Source organism: Haemaphysalis longicornis, unplaced genomic scaffold (genome assembly GCF_048455015.1).
Source record: "Haemaphysalis longicornis isolate Haplotype H1 unplaced genomic scaffold, Haemaphysalis longicornis Haplotype H1 scaffold_10, whole genome shotgun sequence".
Lineage (NCBI taxonomy): Eukaryota > Metazoa > Arthropoda > Arachnida > Ixodida > Ixodidae > Haemaphysalis > Haemaphysalis longicornis.
The window spans coordinates 87,078,586-87,097,956 of record NW_027526204.1 but is presented as its reverse complement, the minus strand read 5'-3'; the positions used below and the strand labels follow the sequence as shown (position 1 = coordinate 87,097,956).

Genomic DNA, 19,371 nt, shown 5'->3' with positions numbered 1-19,371 from the left:
GTCAAGATGCAGTGCCTAGTTCTTTTCTCTTGTTTGGAAGTAGTTCTGCTGTTGACGCTTTCATTGCTCATAATGCTATGTGTTACGGGTAAAGTCAATTTTTCGGCGCGTAAGGAAAATCATAATGCGTGTAGTGCCCACGAACATTTTGTACTTATTGTATACGTGCTGATTTTGTGCAGTGTGGTAAATTTGTTTTATCTTTATCCTTGAATAAAATTCAAATGTCTTGGTTATAGCATGCCTATGCGTTATTTCTTCTCTTAGAACAGAAGTACACAAACTGAGCAAGCATTATATAACCTTGTTCTATACTTAAGACACGCACGCAACCTGCGTATGTGCGACGCAATTAAACCCAGCAGTGGCATTGGTAGAAATTGGTGTCGGGGTAAGGAGTGGGCACGTTTTTGATATGAAAGGGGGGCCGGGGAGAGTGGTCAAGTGTCATTTTGTGCTCTGTATCCCAAGGCAGAAAAAAAAAAATTCTGGTCGGGGGAGGGGGGGGGGGTACGTTTGCCACCCACTGCAATCAAAATAAATAACTGATTGCTTTTATACAGCAGTGAAAGGCATGAATACAGAGTAAAGGTTCAGAGAAGATGCAAGATGTTTTTATAAACACCGAGGCGAATCATACGACAGTATGCTAAAGTACGTTTCTCTAGTCACGAGTATAAGCTGGCGTTGACTTGAAGCACACACGCCAAGGGCTCGCCAACTTGCGTCAGATGGCAATGACATCAGCCCTCAGCGATCAGAGGCCTGCTCTGTTTTGAAGTCAAATTTTCCCGCTAATGCCACCAAAATGACGTCACTTGCTGACCGGATCTTGCGTCACATCCTGGTTATTTTTTGTTCCGCCAGAAGTGTTCCCTCCTCACACAGATGGCGCTAAGCACCATGAGCAGCTTAAGAGCCGCCATTTTCTGAACGTATGGGCTTCTATGGAAGCTTCGCTACCAGTTATATTTACCTTGCAAAGGCTTCGAAAGCCAAGCGGTTTATATAGTCATAGGCGTTCAAAACTCTTGAACCGCTGGCGCTTGTCCTACATCTCCCCGTTCTTTGGCGCAAAGTAAACTGCAGGTACATTTGAGGCAAAATATACGCAATTAACCGGCAACGCCCGCGTTCTTTTAGTCAGGAACGTTCGTTGGGTTGGTTTTTACGATAGTAAGCGAAAAAAAAGTGACAGTGCAACCCCGGCACGTGCGGGGGGAAACGCAAGCCCCCAAAAAAACGAAACTTCCGCTGGCGCTGTTTCAGGCAGGGGGTGCGCGAGCACTGCGGAGGCGGGAAATTTGAAATGCGTTGGGTGGTAGCGTTGGGTGGGCGGATAACGGCGGTGCAGTCCATTGTGGCGAATCACTGCTCTTCACTTCCGACAGCTTTCACAATGAGTGAAACGGCTTTAATTTTTTTGTTCAAAGTTTGCGATAAAATTGGTTTCATTGTTGTTGGGGCAAGGCAGGACGTTTAACGAACCTAACCTGTAATCCGCCTTCATGGCGCAGTTAGTGGAACCTGTACCAGTGCGGCCCACGTAAGGGTAGCACAACGGGTATGTATACTCACCGTCGGTGACCACAATGACGATGCCCCTGGGACCCGGACTCCGCAGCGCCTCACGAACGAGAGCAGCCGTGCGCGTCATCCTCGCCTCGCTGCTGGGCTCATTCAGAAGCTCGACTCCGCCACCGCGGTCGTTGGAGTGGCCCTCAGGCTGGTGTCGGCGTGTTTGGGCGTTGTGCAGGAAACGAAAATGAGTTCCATCAGGATACAGGGGAACGTTCAAGTTATATATAACTGAAGTCGGGCTGCTGTGAAAAAAGAAGAAAAATTGGATGCGAGGGAGAAGGGGGAAAAGGAGGAAAATATGAAGGCAAGGAGGCCAGTCCGCTGAGGGGGTTGGTGTTTAGTTTAATTGTGGATAACAATCAAATGCGCCAGTCGCTCTTGTACACGCACGCACATGCTTCCGACACCGGTACCGCGTCTACCGGTATACGCGCAGGGCTGTGCTTGGCTGAATCACGCTTTTGATTGATTGATTGATTGAATGGCTATGAGGCGCGCTGTAGTGGAGGGCCTCCGGATACATTTTGACCACCCGGGGGTCTATAACATGCGCCGAAATCTGGACACACGGGGGGCGTTTTCCAATGAACGATTGTAGGGTTTAACGCGCCGACGCAACGCAGGCGATGAGGCGCGCCGTCATGGAGGGCTCCGGATTAGTTTTGACCACCTGGGGATCTTTATCGTGCGCCGAAATCTCGAACACACGGGCGTTTTTGCTTTTCGCCTCCATCAGAAAAGTGGCCGTCGCGGCCGGGAATCGAACCCGCGACCTCGTGCCCAGCAGCAGAACGCCATAGCCACTGAGCCAACGCGGCGTTTTTCTTAACGCTCATCGGTATACTAAGGGTAAGAAGAGTTAGAGGTTGCTTAAGGTCTTTAACACACAACGTACCAATTAATAAAAGAGCGTTTGTTTAGAGGTCGCCACTATCACCGCTGTCCCAAGGACGGAGGGATTCACTCACAGCTCTAGAATCATGCAGCTGCCGTTCGCGCACGGTCAGCTGGAGTGCGCACACGCACACTGAATGTGTGCGACGTCATCAGGCTCATCACGGACTGAATACCAAGCACACTCTGACTGTCCAATCACGCGGAGGATTCAGCGTGGAAAAGCCAATCGAATGATGATGATAACGGGAGGACACGTTCGGCAGCTCGACACTAAGGTTTTCGCATTCGTTGCCCTTTAAGGGGCCCTGCAACACTTCCGATAAGCGCTTTCACTCTTTCCAACCCGTTTGGAGGCACTGCGAAGGCTATAGTTATCGCCAGCACGGAGCGGCACTGCGCGGCTTTGCTCGTCGCAGCAGATGGCTCCTTCCGTTACTGCGTTGCTTTTGTGGCTTTATTTTTAAAGTGGCTATCGATTGCGTTCATTGCTGCAACTGAAGGAAAGCCGGCCAATAGCCGCTACACCGCTGCAATGACGTCACTCCAGCAGTCGAAGAACGCCAAGACCCGGAAAGAGAGAAAAATCTTTTGAGCAAGTTTCTAAGTTATCTGATAGGTATAGGGCAGTAATTTCTGGGTGAGGTACTTTGTGACCCTCTATACTGAGTACCGGTTCTGTTTGTTGACTGAACGTTTTTAAAGGGTTAAGGATTTACATAAAAGTTAAAGAAGTGTTTCCGGGTCCTTTTAAAGAGTGCTTAAGTTGGGTGTCCTTAAACTCTTGCATGTGCAATCTAATATGCTACAAATGAAACTATAACAAAAAACTGCCCTGTCTGGTGGTGCTAAGTCGTGTAGGACCCTCGCCTCAATCAGTAAATGCTAGGTTGTGAAGTCATCTGACGTAAACTTCTTATAGCATAAAGTCAGCCCGGTAGCGTTGAGTCAGCCCAGTAGAGCAAATTTTGTTGAATTGTTTCATGCAAGTTCTTAACCTGGGCTCGCATCACTCGGCTTAGTTTAGACAAGCTTTAACGAATGGAAAGCCCTCCTGTTTTTAGGTCGTCACTCCTAACGTCGCCGATTGTCATGTTCATTCCCTAGCGCGGGCCCACGCGTGTCAGCCACCAGTGTTAACTGCAAAGCTGCCCTGCAAATACAAGCTGAAATAAAAACTATGTCTCTAACTATGTTGCTACCCACTTCTTTGCGTTCCCGTAGCTGCACGTTCGCATTTTGTATACAGTCTAATTCACCTATAACAATATCCAAGTGCCAAGGAAATCCCATCGTATTAACCGACAATTGTAATAAGCGGGTTGCGAAATAAAACGACGGAACAGAGCTCAAAACATTTTATTCGAATGCCAGCAAGGTCGTACTACTACTAATTTGCCGAAAAGAAGCCACAGTCGGTCACCTTCGCCGCGTGTGAAGTTAGCGCAAATCTTTTCCACGAGCATCTACTGGTGCTTCACCTAGCTGAGGTAAATGAGGTAAATGTCCTCAGGGACTGTGTCACGCATTGGGCCTCCTACGAAGACACTACCTGAGTAGGCAGCGCAACCGCGTCATTAGAGTCGTCACTGTTGCACTTTTGGTGCACAATATAAGCGGATTCAATCGTTATATTCGATAACGTGGCACTGGAGCATTGTAATAAGCGGTTTATTTTACCATACAAAGAATACAAAGTTGACGGTGCCATAGCTGTTTATCGTTATATCCGATATATTCTTATAAACGCTATCGTTATAAGTCGACTCGACTGTATTGGGTTCAACGGTGATGTTAGCTGCCGGGCTACCGCGCGACAAAAACCACATACTTCAGCCCACGGGTAACTAAACCTATAGCTTTGGGATTATTGCTCAATTATGTATGTCTCTGCTCGACGCGAAGGTAGAGACCTCAGGTAAGAAATAGTACCGCGAGTATGTGGGCGGTGAAGCAGACGGGTGAAACCATCGTCAGAACAGATAGAGAGCTCGTAATGCAGTCGTCGTATTTCCATTAAGCCCGACGACAAGAGACTCGCCGTATGCTTACATTTGTCCAACGCGTCGTGTTTTTCGTCGCTGGTATTTCTGTGGAAGTCGTCGTCACCGCCCACGAGCCGGGTTCCGCGAGCGAAGGGGGTAGGGTTGGCGAGTTTGGAAGAGAGTACGGCATCGATTACGGATTGCAGTCGCCGGAAAGAATACGCGAACCGTCGCACCGCACGATTCCTCTTCATTTCCTATCAGCTGTACTCCGGCTCGGCTCCAGAAATGTTCAAAGGCTCCAGTGTTTTATTTCGGTGTCAGGTTCTAAATGAACTCCGACTGCGGTTCTGAAAGGGCGGCGCCTGGCGCTGCGAGCTCTGGCGTGTCCTAAACTTCTTCCTGGCAGGCTGCAGGAAGGGCCGCTTAATCTCAGTTTTTCGTGTCGGTTTTGTGGTATGTCGGGACGTCGGACCAACAAAGTTGCGGAATGAGCTTTTAATCGAGGCGTCGTTCACGCGAACAAGTCTTGGCCTGATGTCATTAGGCTTGTCCGTAAGAAGACCAGACAGGCAGGGCGGCAGGGGCGCTCGCTCACTCACTCACTCACTCACTCACTCACTCACTCACTCACTCACTCACTCACTCACTCACTCACCCACCCACCCACTCACTCACTCACTCACTCACTCACTCACTCACTCACTCACTCACTCACCCACCCACCCACCCACCCACCCACCCACCCACCCACCCACTCACTCACTCACTCACTCACTCACTCACTCACTCACTCACTCACTCACTCACCCACCCACCCACTCACTCACTCACTCACTCACTCACTCACTCACTCACTCACTCACTCACTCACTCACCCACCCACCCACCCACTCACTCACTCACTCACTCACTCACTCACTCACTCACTCACTCACCCACCCACCCACCCACCCACTCACTCACTCACTCACTCACTCACTCACTCACTCACTCACTCACCCACCCACCCACCCACCCACCCACCCACTCACTCACTCACTCACTCACTCACTCACTCACTCACCCACCCACCCACCCACCCACCCACTCACTCACTCACTCACTCACTCACTCACTCACCCACCCACCCACCCACTCACTCACTCACTCACTCACTCACTCACTCACTCACTCACTCACTCACTCACTCACTCACCCACCCACCCACCCACCCACCCACCCACTCACTCACTCACTCACTCACTCACTCACTCACTCACCCACCCACCCACCCACTTACTCACTCACTCACTCACTCACTCACTCACTCACCCACCCACCCACCCACCCACTCACTCACTCACTCACTCACTCACTCACTCACCCACCCACCCACCCACCCACCCACCCACTCACTCACTCACTCACTCACTCACCCACCCACCCACCCACCCACTCACTCACTCACTCACTCACTCACTCACTCCCTCACTCACTCACTCACTCACTCACTCACTCACTCACTCACTCACTCACTCACTCACTCACTCACTCGCTGGCTCACTCACTCACTCACTCACTCACTCACTCACTCACTCACTCACTCACTCACTCACTCACTCACTCACTCACTCGGTAGTCGACCGGCCAGACTGCCCGAGCGCAGGAAAGCTGATACAGATTGTACGCATGCCCAGGTTGGCTAATAGTGTGACTCTCTACTGAGCCGAGAAATGACGACATCCTAGGCTTATCCGTTCATAAACTCGTGCAGTGGGCTGCAGGATTTCATTCTATATGAGCACTGAAGGACAGACACATCATCACGCATTTGTAGTAGTTTGAAATTGTTTTTTTTTTACATGTTCTGTCGCCGCTTTCCGCTGTGCTAGTCGTAGCCATCGTCGTATGCATTGATATCGTCGTGTTCCTCATGCCATGTATTGCGCGGTAGCGCTTGACGACAGCTGGGGTGCAGCGGCGGAGCGTACGTGCCCGACGCATGCGCGGCGTTCCACGAGTCGCGTCGAGGTTCCGTGGAGCAGGCGTTGTTAGTTGCTAGGCAAACGCAAGGCGCCTCTCGGGGTTTTCGCCAGTTTTTCGTTTTTTGCTAAATTGGCTGCGTGAGCCAGGGACGCTCGGCTGTCGCCGTGAGGTTCGCGCTCATGGGAACGCTGGCCATTTTCTGGCTCTTCGCGATTTTCGACAGTTATTTTTTTTGCTAAAGCCACTGAACGTGCCAGGGACGCTGGGCGGTCACCGCAAGGCGCGCGCTCACGAGCGCTCGGCATTTTCTTGGTACTTTTAACGCGTTGCGCGCCACACATTACGGCCAGCTACAACAGCTCCGCTGTTAAAATGGACGAGAGGACAACAAGAGCGCTAGCCCATCAAGGTCTCCTGTCGTGTTATTTAGTGGGCGTGCCTGGGTGGTTCGTCCTTCCTTCCCTCTTCCAAGTACACTTTGTGCCGTCAAAAATCTGTGTTTCTTGATTTTTTACAAGTAGACACATGCGCTTGAACCGCGGAAGGTATGTAGCAGGATACGAGAGCCTTGCAAAGGCACCGCATCCTGATTAAGGGCTGAGTAGACAATTGGGGAAATGTTGACAACGTCTAAAAGCGGACGAAGCGGAAACAGTGTACAAACCTCGTGTGGATCTTTTGAAGACAAGCGAACCTGCATCGTAGGTGTAGTCACGTAAAAGTGGCTGCTCTGGTGACGGGAGAAAACATTGTTCAAATACGGCACGTGTCTTTTCAAATGTCCATCATGCCGTGTACGTTGACGCCACTGCGTTGCCTATTGGGGCGCCGGAAAAAGTAGGCGTTAAAACTCCGATAGCAGCGGCCGTTCGATACAAAATGGCTAAGCTGCCTCCCACGTCTGGAGCTTTGTGGGAGAAAAACATCCATAAATAAGCAGATGGGCACGCCGCCACACTTACTCATACATTGCTGACGTTCGAACTCAACGCCAACCTGTTATCCGGGTGAAAGGCGCAATGGGGCATTAGGGCACGCCTCAAGGTTCTGTCCTCTCCTCCCTCCTGTTTTTAATTTCGCCCTCCCGGGCCTACCCTGGCAACCCGACGCCATCCCTCGCACACATCATGTTATTTACGGCGACGGCATAGCTAGATCAGAAAACGACCCCAAGGGAAGCATGGAAGACAACCTCCATCGGGACCCCGATGTCTCCTCAGTCGGTCTTCAATGTTCCCCAAGGAAATTCGAACTCATCATCACAATCATACCACTGCTTTTTCCACGGATGCAGTCTGTATCCACTTTGAAGACCATACTATACAGCCCAGCTCTCACTTATTCTTATAGTCACTTATAGTCACTTATACTCTTATAGTCTTATAATCACTTAGTCACTCATAGCCACTTATAGTCTTATAATCACTGATAGTCTTATAGTCACTTTTCATGCTCGCTATAGAGCCGACACACACACGAGGACAAAATTTCATCTAAACTCTTCGAGGCTTTTAACTTGGGTCTCCGACATGCTCCTACACGTTTTTAACCACCCCGGGGCATAAATGAGAATTCATGTTCTGATCCTAGTGGTCTAAGCTCTCCTGATTTGTCGTGTCACGTATTCCCCGCCATGCGTCACGCTCACCAAAAGGGTCACCACTGATCGATTGATACGCCTTCAAGCTAGGACTAATATACCCATTAACCGCTACATGGCCCGTTTTCTACAATAGGGCCTTTTGAAAACGGTATTCAAGCCTATCAAAGGCTACCCATTAAGCCAACGCCCTACCCAAACACTTCAGGATCTAACCTTACTCAAAAGTCTCAAATGTCAGCAATACACTGCGGTTCCTTCCTAATCCTAGGATAAGTCCCATCCGCCCCTTATATAGAAGTATCGACCTCCATCCGGGCCACCGACAAGCCCAGGCCCACGAAAACATTTATGAATGCATACAGACGTCTCCATCCTCGTCACTTTTGCCTCAATCAAAACGTCATCAGCAGGGATTGCTGGAGACTATAGTTAGCCTTCACTTACGCGGAAAATCCAATAATCATGACCGACTTTCAAGCTGCCTTCAGAAGAGCCGGGAGGGTGGCTCCCTGTAGTGTAAACCTGATGTCTCAACTCGGCTGGAAGGCACCCTTGTCTGGATCCCTGTCCACTAATCGGTGGCGGGCAACAACTTTGCTTATCAGCAAGCCTCCACCGTCCCAAAGGGGACCGAATCGCCCAAATCTCCTGCCCCTTTCCAAAACATTACTCAATACAGTCGAACCCCGTTATAGCGAAGTGGTACCGGGATAGCGAATTAGTTCGTTATACCCGATATTTGTTGTAACAGTAGAAGCAAAAATCGCCTCTAACAAATCGAAGATGTGGCTCCCGCAAAAATACTTGATACAGAAAGTAATTTTTAGGCTTCGAACCCACTATAAAAAAAGGTAACCGTTACCTTTTTCCTTGTTGCATTTTAACTCAATGAACCGGAACATTGGTATATGAGATTACAACAGAACAAAGTTCACTACACAAAACAGGCCTGCGTCCTTATTTATTTGATGAAGGATGAGATCTTCGCGTGGTGGCTACTCACAGCACTGAGCCGGATGGAGTTTTCCACAGTGTCCATAAACAAAAGGGCCTTTATGCTTCTGCAGTTTCGGGCGACGCGGTTTTTTTTTTTCATGTAGCTTCTCAGACTCATGGTCAAATAATTCTACGTTATGTCCGATATCTCGCGCGGCATTCACGGCTTTAGTTTCGTCATAAAAGAATGAGTGTCATTGAAATAAAGCGTGACCAACCAAAGTTTTGTATTGAGTTCACTATAGCCGATAATTCGCTATATCAGTTTTCGTTACAACGAGGTTCAACTGTATTAGCGTTCTGAAGAACAACAATTCTCACCACAATGTTGCAATCTCCCCGTCGTCGATATGTTTTCGAAAGACACTCAAGAAGTGTTCATCACATGGAGCGATTTCCGAAGCGAAACGGGCAGCGAAGCTAGGGGCGACGGCGTACTTTTCGCCGCGGAGGGAGTTTCTCGTCACTTGTCTCGGTTCTGGTTCGCCAGGAAACATCGCTCGTCGCTCAGAAGTAGCCTGCGCGACTAGCCAACGGAGGAGCGGGAGCTACAGAAGCAGCGCAACTTCCGCCTAGGCTTGCAAGAGACCGAGAGCAAGCTGCGATCGGCTTTCCGCCATTTGGCTCTCGGCAATACATTTATTTGCAGCCCCCTCCTTCTCTTCCCTTCTCCCACTTCCTCAACTACGGCCATGTGACGTCCCACACCTCAATAAATGTTATTCAATTCAATTTTCCCTTTTTTGTAGCGTAAGCTACACTGGCCGAGGTTGAGCAGTTTCGCGTGGTCCTTGAAGGGCCGTGCTGCGCGAGCGCGAGGAGCATTTTATTGGATTGTATTGGAGTTGGATTGTATTGGATTGTATTATATTGGATTGGATTAGATTGGACTAAATTGGATTGTATTATATTGAATTGGAAATCCAATCCAATTGGAGTACGGGTGTGTAGAGAATTGAGTCTGCACATTCGCCGGTCTGTGCATTCCAGAGGAGTGACATCATAGCCGTGGCAGCACGGCTCTGCGCATGCACGAGGAGCAGTGACTGGACTGGACTGGACTAGACTGGATTGGATTGGATTGCATTTCATTGGATTTGATTGGATTGGAAATCGTTTTAGCAGCAGTAAGCATGATAATGAGCTAATCCTAGACAACCAGGAAACCTAAGAATAACCAGCTGAACCATAGCTCACGCTACGTATATCCTGGCATAGCCGAGCTAAGCCACCGCTATTTTTTTTGTAAGGAACGCGCACAAAGGAATCTTGCTGGCAAATTTATTTTCCCAACACTACTTCCAAAGATGCAGCGTATCGTTTCTCCGTAGTTCGTGTGATCGCGCGTGCCGTCGCTCTTATGTGGTTTGCCTCGGCGAGAGACGGCGACTAGCGACGGCGGGTGACCGTCGCGTCGCTCATCGTATCGCTAGCAGAAATCACTTCGTATGGTAGCCGATTTAAAGTGCTTCGCTAACTTTTTTTATTCTCGCGCTTCTCGTTGGAGCCACTTCGAGCGGTTGTCGAAGCGATGCTCGTCCGTGGGCTCCTCCGAGTCGCTCTGCCGCTGTTCCCTACTGGCGCCTGTGCGGCCACTACTCTTAATTCCCCGGAATTCTCCGCTCAGTCTCCCAGTGGCGGTGTCTTGTTACGGCCAGATAGTCTTTTTTTTTTAACAGCAGAGCTGCTGCTGATGGCCGAGCTATAATCTATCGTCCCTTTCAGACCGGTACCTTTTACAATCACGTCATCGTCCACCAGATCGCACCCACTATCTACCCCCGTCAATGTCAACACTGCGACACCCCACTCACCACATTCCACCTCGTAAACTCCTGTCCCCACTCCCATAACCTACCCCTTTCCCACCCCGGAGCAGTGGGAGACTGAGCTGACCAGCCCGGACCCGGCCCGCCAAAGGGCCTTGGTTTTGGGCCATTGAGTCGGCCGGGTCAAGAGGCATCCTGGACTAGGGACGCTTCACCACCACCCTTTTCCCTTTCCCTTTTGCTGTAATAAACGTTTTCTACTACCAACACTGCTGGCCATAATGTGCTCGGCGTCCTCAGAAAACACCAAGTCACAGTTACTTCGGCCGTTCACGGCGCTCGTGAGCACGCGCTTTACGAGGAAGTCCCGGAGTCGTCCGGGGTTTCACGTGGCGCTCACAAAAAAACCAAGAAAAGAGTTCACGTGCGTCCGCGCCTTAAGGGGGCAGCACAAGACAGCTCGCGCTACAGAAGCCCAGTTCGCGAAGCCCGTTGCCGCCCGTTCTAGCGCGTGCTGGCGCGTTCCATTCTGGAACAAATGGGAAAGCCTGCGGACAAAACGATCCGGGCCCTCCAGTCGTGCACGAGGAAGACGATGATATATATGGATATAACGACGACTACGGCTGCCACAGTGAAAAGGGACGACGGAACACGCAAATAAACGATTTATATTCTAGTGCAATGCGTGGTGGCGTGTGCTTCAGTGCTTGCACAGGAAGAACTCATGAGGGAGCGCTGGGCAGCTCGGACCCAGAGGTACAGATACTTCTGGTCACCCGCGCTGATAACGTCGCCGCCGGCCTCAAACCGACGGCCACACCGCTCCCATAAACCCCCTTAAGCCTCAATAAAGTGATCTCTCTCTCTCTCTCTCTCTCTCTCTCTCTCTCTCTCTCTCTCTCTCTCTCTCTCTCTCTCTCTCTCTCTCTCTCTCTCTCTCTCATCCTGCTTCGCTAAGGTTCAAGCCTTGCGCGGGTTAAAGCAAGCCTCGCCGATTTTTTTTTTTTTTTTCGCAGCGCCCTTCTGTCGTCCCGTTCTCTCACTCTCCTCCACTGAACGGAAATGCTGCGACGAAGTTCCAACACACAAACTCCCCCCAGGCGAACAAATAGCTGTTCCGCAGACTAATACTACCTCTCATCCAGACCGCTTCAATCCCATGCCTCCCACTCGATCTGTTGATTCATGCCATGTTTTCGATCAGACACTCTACCTCACATCACAATAGAGTGCGTACATGATCCTTACTCTTCATCCTTCCCCCTCCCCCCTGAGCCGTGGAAGAGCCTGGTGACCAGCCGATACCAGGACTTCTAGCAACGCGTGGCCTCCAGAGAGAAGGCTACCCGTTAGTCTCTTGGATTCATGAAATAGGGAACCACTCCCACTTCAAACAGTTCTACATGGCGTTTATTACTAATACTTTTGCCACTACTACTCACACATGATGGAAGAAAAAGCGAGTTTAAAATAGAGATTGCTTCTCATGTACACTGGGGTATGAGCCGCGTCACAGTGAACGGCCACGTTGTCCAGATCGACAAAAGAAGTCGCCAGGAACCACCCAAGCGTTCTTCCAAGCCTGGAAAAGCCCAGCCTCCAGAGAACAACCCAAGCTTTCTACTTCTGGGCAGATAAAGTTCTCTGTCTCTCTCTTCTCCCTCCCTCCCTCTCTCTTCCTCTCTCTGTGCCACTTGAGTTAACTTAGTTCACCACCAGGGGTCTTTAGCTTCGGCTGACATCTCGTACTGGCGGATAAATTATTAACGCTTCGTCTTCATGATCGTAAATGCAGCCGATGCTGCCGGGAATCAAGACCGTAGCCGCGCTTAATATAGTGGAACGAGTGTGCCGCTACGCCACCCGTAAGGGTGGTTTACCAAAGAAATAATGGACGGTCGACGCTTGAGCAGGCGTGTTTGTAGAAGGTTTTTTAACAGTGCACAGAACTGTTGGAGTTCACGAGTGAGAAGGAAAGTGTAGATGAACAGCAGAAGAAAATAAGGGTTCGTCAGAAACGGAATCAGCAGAGTTAAGACTTGATGTCTGTGCTGCCATCAGCGACCAGGCGAGTGTACGTAGGGAGAGTCATTAATTATAGGCGTCTTAGATTAAGAGCATCGTCCTCAGCAGGCCCACAAAACGATCTTCTCTTTCCTTCCGAGTTCCCTACTCGAACATTTCTTGTAATCTTTGATTCATTTAGTCCTAATTAATCATCGTCTGTTACCAGTAATTTTGCTTTTCCTCGCTTCGATGACGTTTGCATGTCGGCCCTCACTAAATTTCAAATTTATAGCTCTTTCCTACGATGCAGACCTATGCATAATTGAGTTATTTTTCAAGCAAGCCGTGTCTGAAATGTTTGTAGTTTCTTTGGTGGGCGATACATGGGGAAAATCGGCTTACTGCGGTGCGATAATCTGGCGGCCGCATGAAGAGGTAGTCGGCGTATTATGCGGCTAGCTAATTGGCACGGTTCATTAGCGTTAGTACAGAGCATCTCGGGACACACGATGCAGGAAAAGCCGACGACAGCGGCAGTGCACGAAGCTTATTAATGATAGCCAAAAAAAAAAAGAACGTTGCACAAAAATTAAAGAAATAAGAGGCCATTTCAACACACAAAGAAACAACTACGTGGAGAGGCAGAACATAAAAACAAGGCGCGATTACAACGGTGAAGCGCACAAACTTTAATAAAAGTAAGCACTCAATTATTTACGTCTTCTCTTCCGGGTCTCGATAAGCTGAGTGCAAGAATTATTGTGATATATCGCGATGAGTTTAAGGGGCACAAAAATGAAACAAAGAGGATGGCTATCATGGGTGACACTTCGAGAAATTTTTTCACCTGACCTAAAGCCAGAAATGGATGCTTAGGCGATTGATTTCACATTTTTATAGCGGAAGCACGTTTACTCCAGGTACAAAGCGAGAAGTCACTTCGTTCTGGCGATGCCTCGTAGCGTCAATCTGACCTTCAAGCTCGGTCAAGGTCAAGCCAGTGTCTCATGCAGTTGTGCAGTCAAAGCGTGTTTAATTCGTCGTCACAATGGAAAGAGTGCGGGCATGAGAATAGGGGAAAGAGTATGAGCCATCAGATAATGATACAACTAAGCGCTGGGTGAATCCAAGTTCCCTTTCGCGTTATTAGCGCACACAGCGCGGACTGTGCCGAAACACGCCTGTCTTTGGTCCCGTGGTAAAATTTTTTGTATGTGTTTTGTCTTAGGGTTTGTCAGTGCGCGAATTCACTGCGTGCCACGTCCAACCCAGGCATTTCTTTTTCCGGTGTTCACCGTACCCCGCATCTGCGCTGCGAACTCTTGTAGGTCTCTATAAATAAGCAATCTTACTAGGTAGGTATTGCTGGCATATTAAAGGCCGAACGGAGGGCGCACTGTTTGATAAGCAGCCGTTACGAGACCAAGGTGCTTATCTGCGCTAGTTGGCTTTCCGATGAACGCTGGGTAGGAAACTTGACAAAGCGTATGGGTGTGTGTAAAGCGCCGAAGAACCACCTCGGCCGTGACGAGCGCCGTAGTGGAGGCCTCCTGCTTAACTTAGACCACCTGGGGATCTTTAACGTGCACCGAAATCTTAACACAGAGGTGTTTTCGCTTTTCGCCTCCACCAGAAAAGCAGCCATCCCGGCCACGATTCGAACCCGCGTCCTTGGGCTCAGCAGTGCAACGCATTAGACACTGAACCACCGCGGCGGGTGGTGTGTAACTTTACAATGCCAACAATTATTTTGTTTACAAGTGCTGACCATTTGAAGTCGGAATTGAATTTAACGTTGTTGTCAGGCTGAACAATGCACGCGGAGATTGATTGATTGATTGATTGATTGATTGATTGATTGATTGATTGATTGATTGATCGATCGATCGATTTATTGATTAATTGATTGATAGTGATGGCGCTGCCTTTTTCTCGGGAAGGGGTGGAAGGGGGGGCGGGGGAATCGACGTGTCGGCGGTTTCTCTGACTGCCAGGCCATACTATACAATTTTGGAGGGAACTGCGGTGTTCAGTGCCACCTAAATGTTCGGGCACCTGAGTACGGAGTATATCGGCATATAAGATTTTTCGCAGATATCACAAAAAGTGATCGATGTTGAACTGTGTATATACTGAAACCGCAAGGCTATGAAAGCGGCGCTGTTTCGGCCTCGCCGAGGCAAGCAGCGCTGAACCGAAAACACTGGTGAGGCATGATTACTCAAGTGTATATCTTATCGCCAAGAGGGCCTCCGAAGTTTAACCTGCACCTAAGCGCGTTCAAGCTTGGCATATCCCACATATCAAAGACGCGGCCCGTCGATGCAGACGCATACGTGCAACGCTTCGCCTGGTGGCTCAAACTTGACAAAAAAACAAAACAAAAAAAAAACACTTGAGCACTATTTGGATCCCTAATTCTTTTTTAAGGAACGCAATGTGTCACGGAGGTTCCCCTTTACTTGGAGCTTGGAGGAAAGGGAGTTCTGAATCCAGAATACCCTCCATGCGTCCACACAAGCCGATCGAAGTAAATTATACGGAAGAATGCACACGATGCTTATTTCCAACTTATCAACTAAGCCACAGTTTTAACTAGTTAAACAGGTGGGAAAGGAACCTGTTCTGCTTACCTGTATTCGCTGGGAGTGCACCGTCACCGGGTAGGCCAAAATAAAGGCGCACAACTGCAATGACGAGGCGTAAGCTTGGTATGGTCATTAGGCCCCGTGGTCAGGGTTTGCAGCAGCTTTCCTTGCATCAGTTTACGCGAAACGAACGCTTGCACACAATCAGTTCAGTCTCGACTCCATCACTTTGATCCACATCGTCTAAGCCCCATAAACGCTAAATTAGCCCACTTACTAGTCCTCATGCATATTATGATAACTTAATTAGGTCGCTATGGTAATCTGGCGCTCTCACTTGCAGAGCATCAACGGTTACTTGGTGGATGATGCGCTTTTCTTGTGATATTTCTTATTCGAGATTGCATTGAATTGAAGTTAGTTTTCTGAATACAAAAAAAACGGAGGGAAGGCGAAAGGCGGCTAGCATGACAGAAACCTTCCCTTCGAGCAATTTTGACACGCAGGTACATGTTTATACAAACAAAACAAAACATGGCAATTAATTCACAAAGCAGAACATGTCAAGAAAATGTTTTACAAGGAAATTGATTTGCACACAGACGCACTCTTAACAAAATAAAAAGACACCGCTGTGTATTGAAAATGAAGGCACGTATCCCAACGTCATTTTCATTATTAAATCATACCAGGATAAGCACTGGATAACAATCGCAACGAAAATACCAGTTGTACTTGCGAAGAGAGAAAATAGTTGGCCCATATTGAGTAAATACAAGGCACAGAAACAAATTAGGTACACTGAATATTACTTTCCATTGCTATAGTTTTAAATGTGTGATTATAGATATCTTCTTTCCAAAATCGTTTTGCATCCCTACCATATTTAGAGGAAAAGGAATTTGGTATTCTAAATGTTTTCGGACGTAATTGGTTCTTGTCTTTGGCAGGTTAAGCCGTTGCTGGCGAAATCTATATAAAGATGTGTCAGATACGTTATCAGTGATGTAGAGTTTGTATATATATATATATATATATATATATATATATATATATATATATATTGCAAAAGCCTAAAATAATACACACGATTTGCTTTCAATGGGGAGTGTTTTACATAAAGGGATAAAGGGGAGGTGTTGCCAAATATTCCGCACGACCCGTATAGCACTCAAAAATGTGGAATACCTTATTCTGCAATTTTATCAATCTGCCATAATTCCTATTGGTGGTTATGCCCCATACCAAAATGCAATAGCTTAATCTTGAATAGAAAAGTGAGGAGTACAAAGAAAGTTTCATCCATGTGGGAAATTGGAATCAATGAGGTTAACCTATACAGGCCGCCTACCCACCTGCTGAGATCAACTGCCAAATTATCAATGTGAACGTTCCAAGAGAGATTTTCCTGAAACCAGACACCCAAAAATTTTGTTGCTTTTCTTGTACTTTTACACCTCGAAAAATAACCTCGACGCCATATTTTTTTGGCTTATTGATAGGGGCAAAGTTTATGTATTTGGGTTTATCAGAGTTTAGTTGGCGCTTTTTTCAGGTTAGCCAGGCGGATAACTGATTTAAGTACGTATTGGCCATGTTTTCCAGTTCAAAAAGGCTGCGGGCCGTAAAAAAAATGTCATTATCATCGGCGTACATAATTACTTTAGGTGTATAAGGTATGCTACAAAAGTCGTTCACATAAATTAAGAATAGCAAGGGTCCAAGGATAGAGTCCTGGGGTACGCCTTTTTTCACTTTGATTTTGTCTGACTTGTCACCGCATACACTGGCATACTCACATCAATCAGTGAGGTAACTCTCTATTAACTTCAGTATCAGCCCCCCTACATGTGGCATACACGCGCAACTTCCTATTTAAGATGAAACGAACTACGTCGCCACTCTGCCCACACTGTGATGTGCGAGAAGCCCTCCAGCACCTGCTCTGAGAATGTGCTCGATTCAGTGCTCAAAGAGCGCCTCTCGCAGTGTCTTTGGAACTGTCACTTTCCGTGTGCATTCAGTTGGGGGACGTTTTAGGACCATGGGCTTGTCCCAAACGTGCTTTACGGTTACAAAAGCTCTGATAGAGCACCTGCAACACACAGGTCTAGACCAGTCGCTGTGAATAACTCGCCGTTTCTGTGCGCATCAAGTTCTTGAACATCACCGCCATCATCTTCATCACGTCATCAACTGCCGTAGCAAGTTAGGCATTTTAGCCCGGCCAACATCGCCAGTCTTCATTAAAGATCGTACTTTCTCTCTCCCCCGTACACCATATTTTTGAAATTTCGACAAAAGGACATCACGGCACACAGGGTCGAACACTTTGCATAAGTCCACGAATAATCCTAAAGTATATAATCTGCTGTCAAAATTATGTATTATGTCGTGCTTGAAACTAGGTAAAGCGGCTTCAGTAGATTTTTCTTTTTGAAAACCGAATTGCACATAGCTTATAATATTAAATTGACCAAAGAAATTAAGCGAGAACTAAATAACTTTCACCCAGCCAGTTTTTTTTTACCGGTACTTGAAGTATCACTTTACATCTTGTGAATAAAAAGTGACAGCAGCAACCTTGAAATCACGATGACAGGAATCCCCCTCGTCTAAAGTGAAGGACTCCAGGTATTTCAGTCGAATTTTGACGTTTCATGATGTAGGGATAGGGAATGCGGCTAAACGAACTGATGAGGTTTAATCATTAATTAATCAACTCCATCGGACCACCTCGAACAGTACGAAAGTTAAATGTGATGCGTATGCGTATGGTTGCCAGTTAAACAAAACTAACATTTGTCAAACTACCAGCTATAACATTTACAAGCGCTGAGATTCCGGATCGCATGGTTACATTCGCGCAAGGTTACATTCCAGACCTTTTGCGAAGCAGCGCTGGCGACGGCGAAATATCCGTCTCCAGAGTATTACGCTCACATACACTGCACCCAAAGTACTCACCCAAAAACAGGCGTTCCTTCCCAGGTTAGCCATGCTGCTTCTTCGCGGCGTCCACGAAGCGCGTCTTGTGGGTGAAGTTTCGGAATGGATCCAATTTCATCCGCGCCGCTCTCGACTTGGCGCATGCGCGGTAGAATCGAGATGCTGTCACGTCACCACGATGACAGCGGCGTCTTACGTATCTCCCATCCGCGTGACCAGAATAACGAGACAAAAACGGAAAAAAAAGAAGAGAGGGAAATGAAAAACCAGCGTCTCGTGAATCATCCGCGGCGGCTCAAATGACAGCCACTTTCGGCGCTTTGCTGTAGGGCTTGACAATTTGGCCCCGCTGTGCTTCGTCTACTCTCGCCCGAATCTGCGGGCGGTCGCTGGGCCACCCTTTCTTATCAGCCGTGGCGTAGCGGGGTCAAGTGACGCTACTTAGATAAGGAGGGACTGAGCGAAAGCCTCCCCTTGGCCCTTGTTTTTGAGCCAAGTGCGAGCTGCCTCCTTGCACGCTTCTTGCTATAGCGATGTTGTTTAAAACCTCCGTCCGGACTCCGGGCCGAAGAAATAAGAAGCATGCAAACGTACAGTCGGCAAAACTCCTGTGTATAACAGCGATTTCAATTTCAACTAGTTGGGTCTGAAAACTACCGAAGCATACTCCTTACAAACACGTTGGAGAGAAAAGGGGTGGGTGTAGACTTCTGAACGCCGTGGTGGGTTTCTTCAAATTCCGGTGGGCCGATGCAGGATAAGGCTGAAAGTATGAAAGCCGTGTTAAAGACAAGCGTTTTACCGACTGTATTCCAGGGAAATATCTACAAGAGAATACCCGCCGCGGTGGCTCAGTGGCTACGGCGTTGCGTGGCTGAGCACAAGGTCGCGGGTTCCTTCCCGGCCGCGGTGGCCGCTTTTCTGATGGAAGCGAAAAGCAAAAAAGCCCGTGTGTACGAGATTTAGGCGCACGTTAAAGATCCCTAGGTCGTCAAGATTAATCCGGAGTCCTCCACTACGGCGCGCCT

The 19,371-nt window shown here is 48.3% G+C and overlaps 1 pseudogene across 1 annotated transcript in view; it reads right to left on the bottom strand.

Moving 5' to 3' along the window:
* The window catches only part of LOC144159931 (uncharacterized), a 49,404-nt pseudogene extending 30,710 nt beyond the window's left edge, over positions 1-18,694 (bottom strand). The window contains exons 1-3 of the transcript XR_013320359.1: positions 18,362-18,694; positions 15,440-15,493; positions 1,579-1,726 (exon numbers count right to left, since the gene is read on the bottom strand). The product of XR_013320359.1 is annotated as an uncharacterized LOC144159931 (transcript). The remainder of the gene's footprint in view (positions 1-1,578; positions 1,727-15,439; positions 15,494-18,361) is intronic.
* Positions 18,695-19,371: the final 677 nt, after the last annotated feature.